Below are 19,926 nucleotides of genomic sequence, written 5' to 3'. Positions count from 1 at the left end.
TAACGGGAAGCATTCAGGTTGCAGATTTGCTGTTTTACAAAAGAGTTCATAGCCATATATTCTTTTTTTTTTTTTTTTTTTTTTTTGGTTTTTCGAGACAGGGTTTCTCTGTGGCTTTGGAGCCTGTCCTGGAACTAGCTCTGTAGACCAGGCTGGTCTCGAACTCACAGAGATCCGCCTGCCTCTGCCTCCCGAGTGCTGGGATTAAAGGCATGCGCCACCATCACCCGGCGCCATATATTCTTAAAATAAATAGCAGTCCCTCTCTGGCCTTTATAGTGAATTGTTTTTCTTTTTCTTTTTTTTTGTCAAAAATGCATTTCCACAAAAATTTTCACATATCCAGTGGATAAAGACAGGTATATCTGCATTACATCCTTATGCAACAAGTTACCAATTTCAGTGCAGGGATTTCCCCTCATGCTGTGAATGTTTAATAAACACCAAGAGAAAATATGAAAACTATAGCAATAAACACCAAATCCATTAACTGTGATCTTTTGTCATTTGACTCAGGAAATTAACCAGGGCAGAATCTTCAGGGACTTTTACATTTTAGGTACTTTTAGTAGTGTCACTGGTAATTAACTATAGCACAAGGTTTCCCCACTCTATATTGGTTTGGAAATGGATATATAATGACTACTCTAATACCCACATGATTAAGATACACCAGAAGCTCATTTGGAGTCTTCTGTTTTACTGTGTTGGTACTGATTGCATAGGATGATGGATAGGATAGCTTGGAAGTTGATGATTTCCACTCAAAGTGCCCAATGGTCCAAGATTATACTGGTGAAGAGTGTGAGCTCTGATGATATGGCTTGGCATCATGGATGCCCCACTCCTTTAAATGAAGCCTTTGAGTAGTCCTGGGTTCTGTTTGAAAGAAATATAAGCAGAGGTGGGTGCAAGTAGAATTACCTTCTTTGCTCCTTTGGCCAATGCTCTGCTGTAGAAAAAGTGGCTTGGGGTCCTTTGGTTGCACGAAGCTTCTTTGCTCATTTTCTGTGGATACCAAAATGTATAAAACAGTATCTCTTAAAAGGAAAAGAACATTCCTCAATGCCTATTAGCTTGGGTTGGTATAGAGCTGATCTGCCTGCTGTGCTAGAACTCAAGTCCTAATCCAATACTTCTAGCTATGAGTTCCAAACAAGACAGATGTTCATAGGTCAGATAGAGAAGGAGAAAGAAAAGAGTTTTGTATTCCGCTTTGGGAAATTCTTATTTGAAGAGTATAGGTTTGTTTGTTAATTCCAGAGCTTCTGAAAGCCTCTCCTAGGCTAATGCACATTACAACTCTCCAGGAAAAGAGCATATGTAGAATTTCTTATATGTTTGCCTATAAAATCCAGCATTCCATTTGTTAGACTGACCTTAAGAGTGTTAGAGGACTTGGCTGGTCAAACAGAGTCTTCTCCTGAGTTCAGAGGCAATTGGTACCTTTCTGGGTAAACTTGGATGAAAGATAAGCTGGGTGCCTGGCTTTACCACTCTCAGATTTTCTTCCCTCCTCCATCTGTAAAGTGAAGCCAATAGTAATCATTACTCTCACTGACTGACAATGTGATGACAACTAAGATAATATCTTTGCAAGTATTTTGAGCTTCTTAGAAGAAAGACTGTATAGGAGTTCAAGGTTATTATGAAGGGGAAGTGAGGAATTAAGGTAATCATTCTGATTATCCAGGCCCGAATTCTGTTCATCTTCTGCACTTGGGGCAGCTGCCCTGAGTTCTCCGCTCTGCTGTGACTGTGAGGATGAGGACCTATCCTCATTCAACCTTGGGTGACTCAGTTCTCTGAGCTTATTTCCTTTCACATCTTGAATTTCACTGTGCCCTTTAATTTCCTGATCTGCAGTTGCCATCAGTACAGATTCAGAAAAACATCATCAATCTGAGCACACTCTGATGACCAGAGAGCACTGGAGGTGGGAATTAAATTTGGTTGGAAAGTTGCTTTTATTCTTCACACTAATTATCTTTCAGAAACAGTTCGAAAGGGTCATTTCTGAGAGCTCATGGCTTCAGGGCTCCTCTCCGGTGACTCATGTTTACATCAGGGTTGGAGTCTTGATTGCATGGCAGACCTCTTGATTGTTTGTTTTGTTTTGTTTTTCGAGACAGGGTTTCTCTGTGTGTAGATCTGGCTGTCCTGGAGCTCACTTTTTATACCAGGCTGGCCTAGGACTCGCAGAGATCCCCCTGCATCTGCCTCTGAAGTGCTAGGGTTAAAGGTGTGCACCACCATTGCACGAAGGCAGACCTCTTGAATGTCTATTTCAGGAGTCCATTTTGTCAAAGGCTGGGTTAAGGAAATTTAAATACAAATGAAATAGTATTCACATGAGCATTGATCTTGCCTAATTGCCTTAATATTGTAAATTCCCCAACTTCCCTTTTCTTTACAAATTTCCTTCAGTGGATAACAAACCTCTTAAAAATTAATAGCTAATCACTATAGCATACTGGGCTGGAAATTGAACCTGATCTGGAGGTGTTAGAGGTATTGATTTTAGACTCTTCAGTGCAATGATTGGTTAGTTCTCCATATGATAGCACCAAGCTGCCGTTGCAATCGGAAAGATTTCTGTTAGTCATACACACAATGTTTTTCAATTTTAAGAAAATGTGATGCTGGAAAGTGAGAGTATAGCAACCCTGTGTTCTGGGACACATAATGGAGATACTAGACAAGAGGAGAGCATCATAGAACAGAAGATCGGTGGGAGTTTTATAATTGGATAATGGAATGATGATGTGACAAGTGATGTGAATTTCCCAAGGTCACATAACCACCAAGTGGTATAAGTCATACTAATAGATACATTTTTGTATTGATTTGGGGATAGGTGTGGGCACACACGTGATGGTCAAAGACCAATTTGCAGAATTGGCTCTTTCCTTCTGCCATGTGTGTTCTGTAGATTGAATTCATATCATCAGGTTTGGTGGCAAATACTTTTACCCATTGAGAATGAGTTATACTGTAAGCACAGTGAACTGCTTTCTTATGTAGTTCAGGAGAGTTCGGGATGGTTTCTTCAATGAAACTTAAAAATCGCATCCAACCTGAGTTTGGTTGGCTCTCAGAAAGCAGGAAACAGAGGGATAGACATCTATTGAACCCCAAAAGACAAGACTTTGCTCTGCCCTCCATTGTTCTGACTCACCAAGCCAAGCAGCTAACTAGAAATGTGAGTATTGGGTATTCATTAGACATCATAGGGGTCTTTGTCTTACAAAAGATTAATAACTACCAAGGTATAGAAACTGGGATGTTTGCATCATCCACTGATAACCTAGAAAAGAATACTACTACAGAATGAGGAACAGAAGGACTGTAAGAACCAGAGGCCCAGGACAGTTAGATAATGTAGCCCAGAGTTAACAGGAAAAACTGTGCCCACAAAATTTCAACAATATGGTTACCGGAGCAAGACCAGCATAATGGTAATACCAATTGGCATGCTAACAAACACGAGAAATTCTAGAATGTCCGACTCCTAGATGAACGCCAGTAGGTGGTCAGTGAGTGCAGAGAGAGGTAGAATCACTTTCTTTCAAGGATGAGCTCCTACATAAGTTATCCTATTCCAAATAGTCAGCCCTGAACACACACACACACACACACACACACACACACACAAATGTAGTAACAACAATTGAAGAAAACAGTCATGACTTTTGGAGGGGAAGGGGGACATGGGAGGAGTTGCAGCAGGAAAGAAGGGTGGAAGAGATGTAGCTGCAGTGTTCACATATAAGCTTCCCAACCACAGGATCCAAGCTCAGCAGAAGATGGCCAGCACAAAGTGAATTTAGCAAATTTCTTCAGACTTGTCTAGTACTACTTTGTTTGGGTATCTTTTTAAACTCTTTTTGGTCTTTTGCTTGTATTCTGTTTTCCATTTTTGTGTTTTTATGGTTGTATGTGTGTGTGTTTCTTGTGTCTTACATTTTTCAGGTTATAGTTTGTTTTCATTGCTTTTTGTTGTTTTTCTGGGGTGAGAGCGAGGGAAAGAAGTTGAGGAGGTAGAGATATAGGGAGGATTTGAATATCTGGGAGGATGTGGGGGAGAGAGTATCATGAACAAAACACGTTTATAAATTTTTTTCAATAAGAAAAACAGAAGGTTGTATAAGAAGCTGGAACACTGTGTCCTTGACAGGGTGTCTTCAGTGGTTGATAAGGAAGGCACTGGAAATTGTGGGAAAGCGGCACAGTCTGACTCTTTGGGTATATGAATAGAATGTAATGCAGATTGAGAACTGTAGTTTGCTTGTCCTCATCTGTTACCCTTACATGTCTCTTTCCCACCTCTTTCTGTCCTCATTCTGCCTCTAAATAGTCATCCTTACACCTTCATGTACAAGAAAGAAATACAAAGTAGCATTTTAGTTGCTTCTTCAACACTAATTCCCTGCCAACTTCATAATTTATTACACGTATCTTGTGCACATTTTTTAAATTTTTCCATTCAAAAATTTACACTTCCTCCCCTCCTCCCATCTCCCTCCTGCTCCCCCACTCATCCTCCTCCCCCTTCCTCCTTAGGAGAGGGCAGGGAACCCTGCCCTGTGGGAAGTTCAAGGCCCTCCCCCCTCCATCCAGGCCTAGGAAGGTATGCATCCAAATGGACTAGGGTCCCAAAAAGTCAGTACATGCAGTAGAAACAGGTCCCAGTGCTATTATCGATGGCTTCTCAGTCAGCCTTCATTGGCAACTACATTAAGAGAGTTCGGTTTGATCATATGCTCGTTCAGTCCCTGTCTAGCTGGATTTGGTGAGCTCCCATTAGATCAGGCACACTGTCTCAGTGGGTGGACCAACCCCTCACAGTCCTGACTTCCTTGCTCATCTTCTCCCTCCTTCCGCTCTTCAACTGGACCTTGGGAGCTCAGTCCATTGCTCTGATGAGGGTCTCTGTCTCTATCTCCATCTGTCACTGGACGATGATTATTATGAAATAATTTACATTATTATGAAAAAATATACATGTATATACCCATATATTTCTCGGTAAACCATGTTTGTGTCCTTGTCAGAATGCAACTAGTTACTTCATTCTCTTTAATAACTGCATATTATTCCATTATACGGTCATGACATAACTTCTTTGATCCAAACTTTTATGATGAAGTTTTACATTATTTTAAAACTTTAGGCTGTTTAATATTGGTGCACTATACTTCATTATATATGCAGCTTAGGATTGGGTCCTGCTCCAGTGTGTAGTCAGATTGCCAGGGATCACATTATCAAAAATTCTGGCTTGAGTTCTTAATCAAATGCTACGCAAAGAGTTATGCTAGGTCCCAGGAAAGAAGAGAAGCAAGAATCGTTAACAATGCATGGAACATGTTCACCTTTAGTTATTTAAGCAAACATGCATTTAAATATGTTTCTAACTAGAATTGTATTGAAAGCATTTTCCAAATCAAATCTTTGTAAAGCCACTGTGAAATAGATGGCCTTTTAGGGTTATCTCTGATGGCAAAGACCAAAACATGACCCGGTGGCAGACTGACTTTATTAAGAAATATGTGGCAGCAGGCACAAGACCAGCACAAGCTCAAACCAGAAAAGGGTTAAGTGGGCACAACGACCCACTCCTGACCAAAAAACTATTTGTACAAGGAAAGTACAACAATTGCACACCATGGAAGGCCCCACATTCAGGAGTGGTTGGAGATGTGGAAAAGGATCTGGGCCAATTTTGGCGAGGGTAAAAAGTATAATCAAAATATATTGCATAAAATTCTCCAAAAGTAAATGAAGAAATATTTAAAGCCAAACAAAGAAAAACTTGGGAAAACATTATTGTTGCATTTCCACTGTCCTTTGAGGTTAATAAAACCGATTCTAGACTTCCCTGGATGTGGAGTGTTCAGTATTAGTCATCAGCTGTCTATCTGGGCTCTCTGCAAAGAGGCAAATTTGAGGCCCTCCCATGAGAAGTATTTAAAAGAAATAAACAGTGATGTCATACTGCAAAGGGAATAGTAGCAAGCAGGCACAGGTGTGGCTTTCTCTCTCGACTGAGTGGCCTTGCTTCATCTGCTCACGTCTCTTTGCTTCCAGCATTTACAGATATGGTCAAAGAGATTCTGCTGTTAGCTTTAGATGAGGGGTCAGGTCTGTGATTTCAAGGGAGCTGCAAATCAGAGTGACCATTGGAGGCAGCATTAGCATCGTTTGGGTGTGACAGAACTATGGGAGAGCATGAAAGCTATGACAGATTTTGCTTACTTGTTACATGGAGCGTGAATGTGTCTGAAAGGAGAAGCACTATAAGTTGGGCATTACCAGTAAAGGCTCTGACATACCCACTGACACTTGTTATCTAACAATTTGCCAACTTTTCTCCTCTAGAGAAGAATAGATGCCCTTAAAGTGAAGTGTCTAATTTGATAGAACTATGGGTGCCCTTTGCAGTTATTCATTATTTACTTTCTCTATTGTGGCGTTAACACAGCCTACTCTTGCAATCTTTCCAAGCTGTTGGAAAATTGGTGTGTTATTACTCTCAAAGGAATGATTGAGGTTACTTGAGTTATTGACAATTATGAATTGTGGTTTTTCACTTCAAAATCTTGGTATTTGGCAAATGGTTTTAGATCTTATTTAATACATTTATTTTCTCTTCAAGGAGATTGGACCAGAGTAGGGATAGTTCAGAGGGGAGCTTATAAGCAGATGTTGTAATTATTAATCTTTGTTGCCTTAAAAATTGCTTCAGTTGTTAAACTAATGAATGTCCTGATTTCAAGCTGGGTTGCTCTTTGTCAATGCTGAATGCTTTAAAATTTCAGCACAAAAAAACACAGCTTTGGTTTCTACACATAAATCATATGACATATTTGTGCTGATTGCAAGAGTAAAGGCTATCTTATTTTCAAACAAAATCTTTTTCTTTTTATATTTTTTTATCTTTTATATGTGTGCATGGGATGTGTGTCCATGTGTGTGCCTGTCTGTGCATGTGTTGTGGAGTATGTATGGTTGTTATAGAATAATGTCAGGTGTCCATCTTCACCTTTCCACCCTAAGATTTTTTTGAGACAGTATCTCCTAGTATTCTGTGCATGTCAGGCTAGCTGACCTGTGTGCTTCCAGGGATTTGTCTAACTGCCTCTCATCTCACCATAGGAGTGGGAGTATTACAGACACCTAAGACTGTGTACTTGTGGGTTTTGATGAACTAAACACAAGTCTTCATGCTGAGTGACAAGTGTTTTACCCACTGTGCCCCTTTGCTTTTTGTTTTTGTTTTTATTTTTTTTTAACATGGTCTCACTAACTTAGCTCCAGCTGGTTTGGAACTTGTGATCCTCTCATCTTCTCAGCGCTAAGATTATAAGCTCACACTATGATATCTGACTTTTCTTCTCCTCTTAACATTATACTTAGTGTTTTTTTATTTTTCCATACTGAATTATTCTGTGAAGGTGACATTGTTTTTGAAATACTGAATAAAATTGAGAGTAAACATCTGTTTACATACTAAATACAAGGGAAGAAAGAAACTCAAGTAAAGATAGATCTAAAATGGAGTTTCCTGTAAATTGAGAGGCAGAAGACCTGGGTTTCAGTACTCATTTTGTTAGTAATTACTCATATGATTTCAAACATTTGTGTAAATGTTCTGAGATGCGAATTCCTCACATATAAAATGTGGGTAACAGTTAGAAACAGATCATCTTTATTGTCTTTTTTAAAGTTTTTATGAAATATTCTCATCTCCAAAATGAAAGGTAACCTTGGGATAAAATTACTTGGGGGACACTTTTGAGAAATCTATAGGAACGTTCACTTCAACCAACTGAATGTGAACTCCAGGTATGGCTGAAGGAATCTATTTTGGAACTAACTTCTTCGGTGATCATGAAGGAGACTGGGCCCCTGCCCTAAGGGAACGTTCAGGAGGCAGATTCTCAGGGGCTTTCTGGCTGGAGGGAATAAAAGCATTTTCCAAAGATGGAGGAGGCTGTGTTCCACTCATTACCCAGGGTGGGTTTCTCCAGAGGTGAATGGTGAGCAGAAGGCTCTTTGTCATCATATCAACATTGGATGAACAAACTGACTGCTTACTCACTGATGCGAACATTTTACATTTCAGGGTGGAGGTAGATGCAAACAGTCCCTCAGTAGATGTATTACTGAGAAAGTACAATGATGTATCCAGAACTCTACACCTAGACCTGAAACTCTTCTTTGTTTCTATTTCTGAGTTGCCATGTCCTTTAACCTCTTCCATTCTGGTTTCTCTTGCAATTATTAAACTCACTGTATTGCAGTGCATCCCTCCTGCTCCAGGAGATCTCAGCAGCCCAGGTTTCCATTCCTTAGCTTCCTCTGGAAGTCTCCAGATACTTGAAATGTCTTTATTATCCATGCCTCCCTGACCGTATCACTAGTTCAACTTCCTTCTGCTATGGAGACTGTTTCAATACCACCCTGCCCCCAAGATACCAGAAGGAAAGGAATTAACATCAGCACATAACCATTTGCCTTACCTAGTGTCTGAGTCTTTAGCCCTTGTCTTCACTTCAGGAAAAAGTGGAGCTAGAAGAATTATTTCTGCAGGCCAACTTTCAGAGATAGATAGCTTTTCTTTTTTATATATAGCTCCTATTTATTGAGCATTTATCATATGCCAAGTACTACACTATCCTGCATGTCTCATAAAATTCCCTCTACAATGCTCTGCAGTCAATATTATTAGCATTTCCATTTCACAGAGGCAGAAAATGAAGACAAAAGCAGTAGAGTAACACGCACATATTCTCTCAGATGAGGAGTAGCTCTGTGAATCTATTTGTGTGGTCCTGGGGCCCCAATAGTCAAGACTATTCTGCTGTCAAAGAACCCACCGGTAATACGGTTATGTTATACCAAAAGGAAATGCATGAAGCAGTACATTGACTCTATTCTTGACCCAGAAATAACTTTAAAGAAAGGGAAAGATAGGAAAGGAATTCTTTTGAATGAGAGGAATTCTTTTGACTGTTTCTAGGGCTGTTTTTATATATCATTGTAGGGATGGGCCTTCAAGACTGGTTTTGAGACTTGAGATCTGATAGCTGGATGGATATACCTGTATCTATTGATACAGAAAGGTCAATTTGTGTGGCTCCTGTGATTATTGTTAGTTTCCCAGATTATAGAAAGGGAAATGTACTCTTTTCTTTCTACTCACATCAGAAAGCTGGTATCAAGTATCTAGAGGACCTCAGGGAGGTTGAGAGTGAATTCCTGAATGTTTTTAGTTGATAGGCGATGGAACTGAAGGGAGAGAGCTAGGAGAAGGGCCCAGAAACAAGATGACAATAGTTTTACTGGCTTGGATTCTTGAATATATGAGAGAGCTTGAAGGGAGGAAAAGGAATAGATAATTGTAATTATAATATAATCTGAAAAAGGAAGGTAAAAAATGCATATAGAAAAGTAATTTTGAGGCATAAACACAGACCATTTGTTTTCTTTTTCTTGGCTCTTTCTGGTACTGTTTAGTGCTAGGTATTATTTCTCTAAAAATCCCCTTCGATTTGGAGTCCTCAGGAGACTCCTTGCAGCTGCTTTCTGCAGTGTCTGTCATCTTTATTGCCATTTTCAATCACGACAGTCAATAGAAATCAAGAAACCAGGGGCTTGCTTGTAACAAGGTCAGTAGTTTGCTCCATGTTTATAAAGCTGACAAGTCACTCTGCTTCTCTAGGCTTGTTCTTCCATCTGTCATGATCCCAAGTCTCCCTTCCTCCAGGAGATACTGGAGCAGTCAAATCATTAAATACAGACTGCCGTGAGAGGAATGCCATCCAAAATGCAGAGCCTCTGTTGGGCCACGCAGATGACTCAGCGGGTAAAAGTGCTTCCCGAGCAAGTCTGAGGACTTGAGTTTGATCCCAGAATCCATGTGAAAAGCTAGATTTGGCAGAATACACCAATAATCCTACTACTGCTATGATAACATGGGAGGCAGAGACTTGAAAATTGTCTGGAAGCTCACAGACCAGCTATGGATTGCTACAGCAAAAAGAAGAGAGACCTTGCTTCAGCAAAATAGAAGGCAAGAAGGGATTCTCAAAAGATGTCTTCTGGCCTCTACCTGTGCACTGTGGCATGCTCATATCAGCCCCCAAAATAAGTAATAAAGAAATACTTTTCATAAAAATTCTAGAAATTTCAATTAAAATCAAAAACAAAAAAGTAAAACCTGGGCCTATCAAAAATCACTTAATTTCAGTCAAATCTGATGACTTCAGTTCAATCCCCAGAACTCACATGATAGGAGAGAACCAACTCGTATCATATCTTAGTCTTAAATATACCTGAAATAAACACTGAAATTAGCAGATATTTGGACATGATCATCTGATAGAACTTTTTGGTAAGAAAGTGTTGAAGAGCTCATGTAATTTCTAGATTGCTTACATTCAAAGTCACTGGCAATACAGGACACCACAGAGACTAGTTCCCTCTTACATTCACATGTCTGTGTAGAAAGTCGAACTTGCTGCTACCCAAAATTGCAAGAGTGTTAGACTGTATGTTGCTAGCTTCAATATCTGGTTTCTATTGAATGTTCATCATTTTGGTACCATTGTTAAGTAAAAACGCCTGTTTTATTCAATGTTCTATTGCTGTGATCACAGTAACTCTTAAAATGGAAATTTTTGATCGGAGCAGGCTTACAGTTTCAGAGGCTTAGTCCATCATGGTGGAAAGCATGGTTGTATGCAGCCAGACATAGTATTGGAGGACCTGGATTGGCAGGGAGCAGGAAGGAAAAAGACATTGAGCTTAGCTTGAGCATTTGATACCCCAAAGCCCATCCCCAGGGGCACGCATCCTCTAACAAGGCTAGATCTGCTCCAACAAGGCCACGCCTCCAAATTCCTGTCAAGTGGCACCACTCCTAGTAACCGATCATTCAAATCTATGAACTTATGGGGGCCATTCCTATTCAAAATATCACAAAGCCTTAAGTAAAACACTCATCTCTGAATGTGATATATTTAGGTTTTCTCTGGCAAAGCATTTGCTTTGAGGAAAAACACAGTGCTATGGTACCTCTAAATCTATCTCCCACTAATTATGTGATCTTAGGATGTTTCTGTTTCTTGTTTGTTTTCACAGTGCTAGACATAGATCCAATCCAAGTCTTGTGCATGCCAGGCTATAGCTCTGCCACTAAACTATATTCCTCCTGGTCCTTGAAATATTACTTAATCACTGAATTGTCTTAACTCTTGTCCATAACACAAGTACTTGCCTCTTCATGGAATGGTAGTAAGGAATCAGAGATAACTTACAGGTGCCAGTAAAGGGTGCTTGCAGTGTCATTTTTTTGAAGTCAGTCTTATTATTAAAGTTTCTTTAAGTTCCATAAAGAGATGTGAGCCTTCAAGCCTTCTGAAAAGCCCCGTGACCTCTTTAAACCTCTGATTTTTTTACCCAAGCAATGGGGACAATGATGGTACTTAGACTTAAAGTTCTTCTGAAGAATAAGTGAGATGATTCCTGCAAAGATCTTAGGAGACTTCCTGGAACATCAAAGTGTCATTCCAGGTTTTGCTGTCATTGTTCTGTTGATGTCATTAATGCTTCTCTAGGTTCCTTGGCCCTTGCCTTTCTAGTGTATGGTACACCGTTGGGCCAACCCACCCTAGCTGAGACTGTTGATGCCTATGAGGTCTCCACTGTCTGAGGTCAGCAGGAGAGATGGCCTTTTTGCATGAAGGAGCTTCTGAAGTGAAGAGGGTTTTCTTCTGCATAATGTCCATTGGGCTACTTCTGGAGAACGGCTGATTCTCTGGACTTGAAATTTGTTGTTCACATGGTAACAAAAATGGGGACAAAGAAGAGCTGCTTAACAATTCCCTCAGAACACTGGTCCCACACTGCATGAAGTTCTGTCAGTTCCCCTCCTTACTAGCACGCCTCCTCTGTCAGCCCTGCCAGACATGTATTCCCTTCTGGCATTCCTCCAAGACAACAGACTAGAGAGCCCTTTGTCTTCTCCCCAAGTAATACATGGAGTTAAGCAACTGCATGCTGCCATAGTGACAATTCCTACCTGATCAATAGAGCTGGGAATTGAGCCCTGGTGACAGGACGTGCCTTAAAAAAGTGCCACCTCCCAGGGCATCATCTACTTCTTGGTGATCAAACAACCTGCCCTACTCACCATCAACCACATACCACAATGTAGACCTTTTTATCACATGTTAATCTTGGTATCTTGGGGCTCTCAAAGCAACTGTTTAATGGAAATTCTACTTCTTGGGCTACGCAATGTTTCTATCTGACTTTTTCTTACATGAACTATTTAATCTTACATTGCTGATGCTTTTTAGTGGTATTTATAATGGTAATAATGGCTAACATATTGTTCTATTTCTTTATAACATTAACCCTTTACCCTCAGGATACATGTTGGTTATCTGTTATATTTTAAGCTCTATTTTAGGCAATAGAATATGAGTATAAGAAAAATATACCCAGACTAGCCTCATAAAGCTTCTAGTAGAAGACCAACAGGAGAAATTAATTCAAATATCTAAAAGTTACAATAAGTTGTGAGGCAAAAAAAAAAAAAAAACTCAGCACAATCTGAAAGGCAGTAACAAGGGAGATTAGGAGTAGCATGAAGAAAGAACATTAGAGGGAAAGGCTGTGAAGCTGTGTCCTGAAATACGAATACATAGGAAAGGGAATGTTCCACACAGAGGGGACAATGTGTTCAGAGTTCTTAAAGTAAATACTTGCAGTATTCATATGAATAAAATTGACAGTTACCCAGGGAGAAAAAGATGTTCATTTTTTTCACATCACCATACAGAGAGAGTTTTCCTGACCACACCAATGAGTTCTCTATGGTGAACACAGTGGGAAGCCGCTAAGTATTTAAATGAAGAATCAAATTAATGCAATTTACATTTAAAACATATCACTTCAGCTCTTAATAAAACTGAGTAGAAGGATTGCAGGGAGATAACTGGGCTAAGATAAAAGGCCATGATAGCAGTCAAGAAAGATGTACTGGTGGCTTAAACCAGGGTTATAATGGCCGTGAAAACAAATGAAGAGATTCAAGATGTACTTTTACTTAAAACAAAAATGACTTTCTAATGGCCTAGGTTTGGGGGATGAGGGTAGAGTAGAGTCAGGGAAGACTTCTCACTTGAGAAATTTGTTAAGCTGTTGCAGCCCTGTGCATATAGGAATGCATCCGGTGTGGCATTTAGTCCATAGTGCCCAGTAACCATCTGCATCAGACTACCTGACTTTGATCAAGGTAATTAATATGAGTGTTCTTGATGTCTTCTTAGGTAGGATATAAACTATTTAGGCACATTGATTGTGTTTTTCTCATCTATATATCCCACAAAGTGCATGAGATATGGAATATAAAATACCATTAAATAGGGAAAAGAGTTTGTTTCTCTTTTAACTGTTTTCCTCGTTAAATCTTTAGATATAACATTGGATTTAGCATTGTAGTGAGACAGATATGACACTCAAAGACATGTGCACTTTGAAACAGTCTTTGAGATTCATTTAATTGTTAATTGGCTTTCAAAAATTACCATATCCTTGATTCACAAGACATGCTTAACTTTGCTTTGCAGAGCATCCTTCAACAGTGCAGCAAAGGCTGTATGATAGCAGAAAAATTGTCTCACTAGAATATCCCAGACTCGACATAGCAGAAAAGTAGAAGTAGCCTTAGGTGCCTGATATATTCAAGCAGATTTGTGGCTTTGTGGTCCTGAGTTGACTATGTGACTTCCAGAAACATATACTACAAATAGTGTGCTATGGAGTCTTAGATTTGAACTCATAAAATTACAAAATATGGCTGGGTTATCATGCTGAAATAAGACAAAGTGAAATACTCAAAATGTACTCTAGTTTCTTTTATGTAGTTCCTTCAAAGGTTCTATAGAGAATTGTATGATCCTTTAGGTCAGAGGCGGCAGTCTGAAAATCTGCATTTTATAAACATACCAGCGAATTCTCACACACATATCTCATATTATATCCTGGCTTTAAAGGTCAGACCATAAACTAAAGATGGGTATAGCTAGCTCCTTGCGTACAATCCAGATTGTCCCTGATGTATCCAGAGTTAGTTTGAGGATCCCTAGGTCCTTCACACCAGTTGTAGACACTGAAAGATGGCTTAGTAAAAAGGAACTGTAACAGTTCTTCTAAAAATGATAAGGGCCAGAAGGCCATAGTCAATAATGCTTAACATATTCCTGATAGCACCTAGGCTGTAGGGACATTTTAAGGACACTCATTTTAGGGACAACTTCAAGGGTGTAGTGGATGAGAGGTCATTCTACAGAGGCATCATACCTAATACTGGAGAACTTCTGAGGTTACTTTTCAAAGTGGTTGGGTTGGGGCTTGCTTTGTGTTCCAGCATTCCACTAGAGGTGCTAGAGAGCCGTAAGATAGGGAATGGGATAAGAAGAGGTATGAATTTAGCCTCCCATTGGGATGAAGAGTTGCTATCAGTTCCTTGTTTCTATGTTCACATTATAGGGAGCCGGCTCCTGGTCTGCTGACATCAACCCTCTTCCTAAACAAACATTGCTCTGCATCTACTGGAAATAGTCTGGATACCACAGAGACTTATCATGTCCCAGTTGTGCAGAGGGTTATCCATAAGCAGTGTCATCATTGTGCCTACTTCATTTTCTTGTTTTCTACTAAGACTGATTTGCTTACCAATTGTGGCATACATAGTTACCAGCCATGGACCTCAGGAGTTCACCTCACATTCTCTTTTTCAAGATCATCAAGAAGAACCTGTAGGCAGTAATAATACCCAACTCCACCCTCCTGGGTACTGGCTATAAGTTATTCTGTCTACACAATTGCAAACGGGTAGTCCTCGTAAGAATTAGTACCTTTCCCGTTGATTTTGCCTCTGGCATACACCGGGATGATTTCCTTTCAAAGGGTTGACACAGAATTTTAAGATGTCTCTGCTTCATCCCTATGCATGTTTGTGCTTTCTTTTCACCCTCTGTCTTCTGTCCCAAGTGTTCTATCTGTATCCTTTGAGACTTATGCTGCACATGAACCAACTCCCCTGGCCCACAAGCTGTATCAGCATGCCACATGTTAGCTACCTGCTGACATCACCTGGGGAGCTTGGTGTCAGAGTCGCCTCATCATCAGAGAATCTCCTTTTTTTTGGCCTGAGCTTCTGTTAGCTTTCTTGCATTTGTTTGTTTTTGTTTATTCAAGACAAGGTCTCAGATAGCCCAGACTGGCTCTGAACTAACTGGGTAGTCAATAAATGACTCTGAACTTCTGATCCTCTTGCCTCTACCTCATAGTTCCTGATATTACAGGCAAGGGCTGCCACAACTAGTTAGCCTATGTGCTTTTCAGTAGATAGGCTATAGGATGTTAATGAACTTTAGTTTTCACAACATTAATGCCCACTTATCTTAATCTATGCATATATCTTCCAGAAACTTTATTAATACTTATCGAGATGAATCCTTTTTATGGGTTGCATATTCCATAGGGCTACTGGTTGATGTCTAGTACTCTTTGCAAGCCTTTGGTGTGCATTGTCCTCAAAGAGGTAAGAAGAACAGAGATTATCAGATAAAAAATAAAATACATGTAAGTTATTGTCTTAATTGTTTTGAAAGCAATATTAAATGAATAAATGTTACCCTGGAGCACATTCTATCTGTATTGCCCTCTATATGATTATCAGCTCTACATTTCTTCTTCACTAACTTTGTCTCAGTCTTTGTTTATCAATTTCTTCTTCAACATCACGTCTGCTTTTATCCTGGATGACTCTGGTGCCTCTGAATAATTTGTCTGGCAGGCTGGACTTAGACATCTTCTATTACATTTTTCAAATGACTTTGTACTTGAGACTGTTGTAGGTGTTAGGTATGTGGAAATGGAACGATGGACAAAAAGTCCTGCCTGCATGAAACTTCTGAGGTGTGGACAAGTGGCTCAGCAGGTGAGAACTCTTGCTCCACAAATGTAAAGGCAGAAGCACCCAAGTCATAAACCAGATGTCCCTGTAAAACATTTGTAATCACAGCTACAAGACAGCTAGAAAAGGAGGGTCTCTGTGGCTTGCTGCCTTCCAGCCTAGCCAAGAAATCACTAGCCCTTGGAGCAGCCGTAGATGAGATATAGAATTCTGAGAAAAGAGGTCAGCTTTAATTATGAGTGAAGAAATTCTAAAAGGGTAGCCTTCACTGAGATACACAGGGGAAGGTTACAGAGAGAGCAGCGTGTATGAATGTCCTGAGAGCCTATGAGGCGGCAAGTCTAGCTGAAGCAGAGTTAGAACATAAGGACTGGGAGGTAACACGAAGATAAGTCTTATTGGTCTTTGTAGGAAATTAGGAGTTTTGTGACTTGAGTGACACGGTGAGCCACTGGGAATTTGTGGGGAGAGAATGAGACAAGCTCTAACTTATATATGAAGATTCATTGACCTCTTTTTACCTCTACTCACCTTCATTCTGACACTATCTTGGTCACCTCTCCCAATTTCTGGATTTCCTCAGTGTCCTTGTGCTGATTAGTTTTGTCATCTGGATTGGATGAAGAAATGCCTAGATGGCTACTAAACACATCCCTAGGTCTGGCCACAAACACGTTTCCAGAGATGCCTAAATCATGAGCCATCTACTCTAATGAATGGTTTAACCCATTGATAGATTCACACTCGAATAGTGTATTAGTAAGGTTTTTTTTGTTTTGTTTTGTTTTGTTTTGTTTTGTTTTTGTGTTAAACACAGAAGCAAAATCAACTTTTGAAAGCAAGAGTTTCTAATTTGACTTGAAGGGATGAGAGCCCATTATGGCAGACAGGCATGCGAGCAAGTGGCAGGCGGGGCTGCAGGAGCAGGAAGCTGAGCAGTCATGTCTTTAACTGTAAACATGAAGCACAAGGAGTAAACCCGTGATGGAGAATGACTTTAAATTCTCAAAGCCCACTCACAGTGATATACTTCCTCCAGCAAGGCTGCATGTCCCCTAGACTCCCTGAAACAGTGCCAGCAACTGGGTACCAAGTACAGAAATACTTGAGACTATGGGGGACATTTCTCATTAAAATCTCTGAAAATATCTTATTGGGAGATGGTGGAGCCTCTTACCTGGTTAGAGAAAGTAGTCCACTGAAGGCATGTCTTTGGAGACTACACTCTTGTCTAGGCTCCTTCCTGTTTCTCCCCTCTGCTTCCTGGACACCTCGAAGTGATCCCCCTTCTCTGCCTCACCTTCTGTGCCATGATATTTACATCTATGAAGTCAGGACTCAAAATCCACCTCTCCTCTTTTAAGTACTCTCTTTCAGGTATTTTGGTCACGTCAGTGAGAAAAGTATTGATTATAGCCCCAAACTGACCCACCTCTGAAATCTGGAACAGAAGAATTATGATGGGCCGCAGACAGAGATTTTAGGTAAGTCTAAATCTGAAAATCTCTGGAGTAATTCAGATACCTGAACAACAGCAAAACAACTTCATCAGCTTGCCAAAAGCAATTTGGAAATCTCATGAAGCAATGTGGCTCATTAGTGGGTGTTAAACCCACCCAAATCATCACTGTCTACTTTTCAAACTCATTCCTGTCACTCTGTCTCCAAGAGGATGACTTTTCACCATTTCACAGAGAAAAGAGAGGATTCCAGAATCTTAGTTTTGTGTGTGAGCGTGTTTCTTCCTTAAAATCAGAAATACGTGTATGCAGACTGAGTTTCTTCTCTACTCTGGCTCTCCCGAATTGTTATGTATATTCAACATCTTATTTACTGTTGGATCTTTTCAACATAGTCTTTAAAAACCTTCTCTTTGGTCTTATAGTCTTCATCTCTACTTCCTTATGTTTTCTTTCCACAGCTGAGCTACCTCAAAGAAGTCTACTCAATCTCACTCGACTTTCTCATTTCCATTCACTTCTTCACTCCAGTAAAGTCTGGTTTTTCTGCTGTTGAGAAGTGTCTTTTGCCATGGGCATCAGTGATTTGCTAACTGACAAGTCTCATGAACATTTTTCAGTCCCTACCACCTTCCTTAGTAATCTGAGTCAACTTATAGCATCTATCTTCCTGAAAGCATTTTTTCCCTTGGATGTTCTTGATTCGCTTTTAGCTGTTTCTTGAGTTCTTTTTTTCCCCAATATGTAAAACATGGACATTTCTAGAAATCTCTTTTTCCTTGCTTCATATTTTTCTTGACGATTTTATATGTACTTATGGTTTCAGCTATCATCCACCTGTCTGTGACCACTGAATATCTCTCTTAATCCCCTCACTTGTTTATCTAATGGTCCATGGCCTATCTCTACCTTGAAATTCCATGGGCATTCCAAAGTCAATGTGTCCAGAACTAAACAATATACTCTGACTCTACTAAACGAGACAGTGGTGCCAGTCTCTGTTACCTCACTTACCTTTTACAATGTTCACTTTCCCCAAGTCTACCAATCGAATCTATGTCTGGTATCTGTTTCTTCCTTTGCATATTGACTGCATTTATTTATTTATGTATTTATTTATTCATTTATTGTTATTTCTTATTTGGACCACCACAGTGTCTGAATTGCCTGACTTTATAGCAGCCTCCTTTAACTGGTCTTCCAAACTTGCGTATTCTTTCTACCAGGTACATTTGCAGTATTACTTAGCTTCTCATATGGCCATTAATGACCACTGAGACTTATGACAACAGTTTTCAATTGGTACTACATGGAGTCGTATTTTTTTTTCTGAAATGGAGTTTGTTGAGTAGACCATGTAATAAGGTAAAATTTCCCATCTCACTAGCAAAACCTCAATCTATTTCCTGCTCTCTGAGCATCTGAGAAGCTTTGCTATGAGAGTAAGAATTCTGCAGTCAGAAAACAAATTAGAATGCTGCCAACTTGACCCTTAAAGCAAACTCTAGCAAGTTTGCTGTTTATTAGAGATGTGAAGAATGAAGTGTTCATAGATCCTTTGTCTAAGCACTGACCTTCAGACATTTGAGTTTCGGAACAACACCTAGATTCGTCTCCATCAGCCTGATGTATCTTTCTGTTAGGTTCCCAATTCTTTCTTCTGTCATTCAGGGTTTCTTGCGCCTGTCATAGACATGAAATAAGGAACTCTGTTTGGAGAACACTCATGGTCTTTATGTAGACATTGTCCTTGATCAGCTTTGCATGTCAAATTGCTAATAATTCTATAACTTAAATTTTCTATTTGATATATTTATAATATTTTAATATGCGATTAAAGAGCCTTTAAAATATTTAAACATTTTCTTCTTTATGTTTAATAATTTCATACTTTAATATAATGAGATATGGTCATATTACTCACTCCCATTTCCCCCTCCAACTTCTTCACTATTTCCCTACTCCCAAAATGCCCCCTCCTAACTTCATGTAGTTTTGTTTTGATAACTTACTAAGCCTAGTTAGTGATACAGGTATGCACATGGCTGTGGAGCAACCTACTGCATCATGAGAAAGCTTCCAGTACATATATCCTTTTAAAAAATGATCCCCACCAGCAACTATCCACTGCTGATTGCTCCTCGGGCTGGGGTTTGGGCTGCTTGGCTCTTGTGTAGGTCTTGGAAAGAGTCATTTTTAAAGCTGTAGGAAGTCCCTGTGATCAAAGAAGTTTGCTTGCATGCTTCCTTAGTGAAATAAAATTCTGTTACTTCTATCAGAACTGAGGCAAGATGAGGAGATCATGTCCAGTCCTGGGGCTACAAGGCCAATTGGAACTGTCATTGTGTTCCTAGTTTTGAGAGCAGCTCATGACCTTCATTTATTCTTCCAAAATGTGATGGAGCTGAGGCTACAGTCTTTTCCATTGCACTCAGGAAATACGCACAGTCTCATCAGTGACCCAGATTC

The 19,926-nt window shown here is 39.8% G+C and overlaps 1 protein-coding gene across 6 annotated transcripts in view; it reads left to right on the top strand.

Moving 5' to 3' along the window:
• Pak3 (p21 (RAC1) activated kinase 3) overlaps positions 1-19,926 on the top strand; it is a 267,703-nt gene that overhangs the window by 2,578 nt on the left and 245,199 nt on the right. The window contains exon 2 of one of the 6 annotated variants that reach the window (XM_050127198.1): positions 17,362-17,481. The exons of the other annotated variants lie outside the window; for them this stretch is intronic. The gene's annotated coding sequence lies outside the window, so the exon portion shown is untranslated. The remainder of the gene's footprint in view (positions 1-17,361; positions 17,482-19,926) is intronic. 6 annotated transcript variants of the gene reach the window in all.

This window comes from Alexandromys fortis, unplaced genomic scaffold (assembly GCF_014885135.2).
Source record: "Alexandromys fortis isolate MF-2015 unplaced genomic scaffold, M_Fortis_MF-2015_v1.1 scaffold_200, whole genome shotgun sequence".
Classification (NCBI taxonomy): Eukaryota; Metazoa; Chordata; class Mammalia; order Rodentia; family Cricetidae; genus Alexandromys; species Alexandromys fortis.
Note: the sequence above shows the minus strand (reverse complement) of the source record. Positions and strands in the feature narration are given on the sequence as shown.